This window comes from Papaver somniferum, chromosome 6 (assembly GCF_003573695.1).
Source record: "Papaver somniferum cultivar HN1 chromosome 6, ASM357369v1, whole genome shotgun sequence".
NCBI classification, from domain to species: domain Eukaryota; kingdom Viridiplantae; phylum Streptophyta; class Magnoliopsida; order Ranunculales; family Papaveraceae; genus Papaver; species Papaver somniferum.
The window spans coordinates 41,041,008-41,045,052 of NC_039363.1; the positions used below are offsets into that span (position 1 = coordinate 41,041,008).

At 36.4% G+C, this 4,045-nt stretch overlaps 1 long non-coding RNA gene across 1 annotated transcript; it reads left to right on the forward strand.

Moving 5' to 3' along the window:
- Positions 1-687: 687 nt before the first annotated feature.
- Positions 688-3,789, forward strand: LOC113285604. Its single transcript, XR_003328784.1, has 3 exons — positions 688-2,305; positions 2,972-3,056; positions 3,751-3,789. It is a non-coding gene; the product is annotated as an uncharacterized LOC113285604 (long non-coding RNA).
- The last annotated feature ends 256 nt before the right edge of the window (positions 3,790-4,045 follow it).

Below are 4,045 nucleotides of genomic sequence, written 5' to 3' on the forward strand. Positions count from 1 at the left end.
TCAAATGACGTTTTAGCCGATAATAACTCTTAGTTTAACACGAACGTTAATTGTTAAAAATTAATCTAACAACGATCTAGATACGAAACCAGTACCGTTGACTAGATATCGAAAAGTTATGCGAAATAGGCTACTCGAACGTGTCATTCGGATACCTGGAGAAGAATGAATCATCGAAATAGTGAGAAGGGCAAAATAGTCTTTTCCAAATAGACCGAACTGGACTTCCCTTAGCAAAGCAAGTGGGTGCAATAGCTTTATCCTTGGTCTTATCCTAGACGAACCGAGAAGATTATTTCTTATTCTTCTTCTTTATTCTCTTCTTATCTTTTTTTTCTTTCTTTCTCGTTATTCTCTTTTCTTCTTATTTTTCTCCTCTGTTCGTCTTCTGCAGAAATTTGAGAAAACAGATCGATGAATTTTTGTTCAGTAGAATGTGGAGAAGATCATGCATTAATTGGTGATGATGTCTGTCTTTGTTTCAGACTCGAAGGAGGAAGCGAGTTGGGAATTAGGTTTTCTTAATAAGTTTAGAGAAGTTGCAGATGGTGAAACTGAGTAGTTAGGAAGAAGATTAGTCATGAGTTGTGTTTATATGAAGATTTAGATTGTTGTTTAGAGATCGAATTATAATAGAAGAGGATATTTGGAAAGTTAGCGTTTCTGTAAATCGAATTTAGGGTTTGTGTGGATTTGATGATGATATAGTGTTGTTGAAGGAAAAAGAACGAGAGGGTTTTTGTTGAATCAAGGTTCTGAAGTTGTGTTGATAGTGAATCAAAGAAGTAGGGTTTCATGTTCTTCCCTACTTTAAGAACTAGGTTTTGGAAACCGATTGAAGATTTGATTTGGAGTTAGATAATAAGAAACTGAAGGCCGGGTGTAGTAAATTGAGGAGGAATCTATGAAGTAGGTGATGGTTCTGAAACTTATTGAGTTCTGGAAGATGATAAGAATGATGGGTTTGTGTAGATTGAAATTGAGTTGTGCCAGCAGTGAAGATTGTTAAGTTTGGTTCGGTTAATTAGGATTTCTGAGAATTAAAGAAGGTGAAGAAGATCGTCGGGTTTGGTCAAGTTGGATCTCCTGTGGAGGTGGTGAGGGGAACAACAATTTAGAAGTTGCTGACACTTGGGTAAGTTTTGAATTGTTGAATTTTAAATATCTGTATTGATTTGTTTATATGGTTGAGCTTATGTGTTTGAGAATGGATGATGTTATAAGATGTTGATGAAGATGTTGTTGAACTAGTAGAGAATTTGGTACTTGCCATGAGAATGATTGTTGTAGGTATAAGATGAAAATATTGGTGAAGTGAAATGTTGGTTTGAGTTGCAGGAGGCTTGATTGTGTTTCTATGTTGATGACGGATGAACTGAATTGAGGGGTTGTAGTCTGGATGTATGTTACACTACAGGAAACTGGTATATCTGGTTATGTAAGAATGTGTTGAGTTGATTGTTGCTGAGATATGATGGTGAATGAGATTGATTTGAGATATTGTTTAGTTAGTGGAACTGGAGAAATAATTGTATTACATGAACTGAATATGGATGCAGTGAAGAGCTGGAGATGGTGAATATGCAGTTGGGTTGTAGTTGTAACTAGTTGCTGGTGGAGACGCAGATTGAAGTTAGATTGGTTGTTGTAAATTTATTGTCTGTATAGAAGTGTAGGTTAGTTGAATGTGTGCAACAGAGGTACTGTGGTTAGTGATTGAGGTTGTTTGAGAAGGACTGGAGAGATTTCGAGATGAATTGTAGAAATTAATGTGAAATGATGGTTGTCTGGAACTGGAATTAAAATGGCTGTGGTGTTGGATTTGATTTGGTAGCGAATTGATTATGGACTGCATGTGGAATGAGATGGTGTTGTTGTATGTGTTTGTGTTAATGGCAGGTGTTATGAATTGGTTTAGATGAATGGGTTAGGAAGGTATATGAACTTGTTGATTGGTGGTGTATTGGTGTTACAGTTCATGAGATGACAGTGTCGATATAATGAAGTGGCAGTTTAGTTGTGTTTTGCTGGAATTGAGATGATGCTAGATACAACAGGTGATATCGGGTTGGTTTGGCAGTTTAATGAAGGAGGCGAGATGAACTCAGATATAGTGAAGTTACAGTGTTATAAGGATATGAGGAATGTGGCACTGAGGTTGTGGAAGTGAATGGTTGTGTTACTGAAATTTCAGGGATAGAGTAGAGGGTTATAGTTTTGAAGATGAAATTTTGAGTATAAAGTTGAAGTTGAACTGTGGAGTGATTCAGTTTAGTACATGTGTTGCACAAATCTTCTATTGCAGGTAGTCTGTGTTATTTTTTGTAAATCAATTTTGTGTTATGGTTTGAATGAATGAATTGATGCACTGAGTAGATTGAAGTTAAGCCTGAGTTAGGGTTCTAAAGTTAGAATTACAGCTGTATTAGGAGAACACTTGACCTGTCTGACTGAACTTACTCAGTCTGATTCAGTTTGTTTAGCTAACTCAGTTAATCTGACTGAGTTGAATCGTGTTGACTCACCGAGTTCCATGTCTTGACCCAGTTGACCGATTTAGACTTTTAACTTTGACTATTTGACCCTGGACTTTGACCGGACCTTGGACGTTGACAGTTAGAGACCCTTTGACTGTTAGCTTGACTGTTTGTTGACCCAGTTGGGTCAGCACTTGTTTAATGGGCCGAGTCCAGTGGACTTGGGCTTAGTGCCATGTATTCTTAGTTGATATTTTGGACCTCTTATGGTCCGAGTTAGCCTCTGGCTTCTTCTACAAGTTGTAGATATTAATAAGACTTAACTATGGACTATAAAATCAATCTAATTGGATTAGTGAAACCTTTAGATATGCAAGAGATGGATAATAAAGAAGTGTAGAACCATAAATGGGCTTAGAGAAATTAGATAGACTTGTATGATTCTTGTATGAGCCATTTTGGCTAGCTTCTTAGACTTCTTGTGTGATTAACAGTTAGTATGTGTTAACAACGATCGATTCAAAGGACGAACCAATGGATCGTGAATCTCGAGGGAGGCGTGGCTTGTCATCAAAAGAGGTGGGAATACATTTGACTCTTTGGTAACCATTATTGTTTTCCTTTATAAAATTTTATGTTTAACAAACTCGCGTATTTCTGTTTGTGCGTTCTATGCATTGTTTAACTTGTTTTACGATAATTCTGTTGATTATGTTAATCTTTCCATGGTTTGGAAAGGACCTGTAATGTGTTGTGGTCAATATGAATTGTTATGGGAAAAAAGAATTTCCACGTGTGGTATATAGGATACGCTCCTTCACATTTATACCTAGAGCTTTTATGATATATTGGTCGACAGGTTGCGAGTTCGGAATTGTCGACATCCATATTTACGAATAGGTGTGGATTTGCGAGTTCGGAATTGCACAACCATAGTATACATTGTTTGAAGAAGGAGTTTGTCCATATACATGTTTGTTTACTTCTGTGAGGATATGCTCTTTCACATTTATACCTAGAGATTTTATGATATATTGGTCGACAGTTTGCGAGTTCGGAATTGTCGACATCCATATTTACGATTATGTGTGGATTTGCGAGTTCGGAATTGCACAACCATAGTATACATTGTTTGAAGAAAGAGCTTGTCCGTGTTCGTGTTTGTGTACCTCAGTGACTTGGTCACTATTTAATGTCTGAGAAAATATTATTGTTTTTCTTAATCTTGTTTATGATTACTTAGAAGTTAAATGTTAATTATTCCCACTTTCAGTTTTCAGAGACAGATCAGAGTTGCGCAGCGAAAGCCAAAAGTGTTGACTCCGTTAATTAGTTAACTTATGCTATGTTTATTATGTTGTTTATTGTATCTGTAAACCAATTGACTATTGTATATGTATCATCTGAGAGAAGTTCATGTATATATATTCTGAGCGGGGTTAGTTTTGGGATAAGTTTTGTAGCAGATTTCTTAATTGAATGCTTAAGTATTTGAATTAGATTCGTAGTGCCTCTTTATTTAGTTAATCTCTTGGATTAGGCAGCTGCTAGCTTAGGGGGCGCTACAA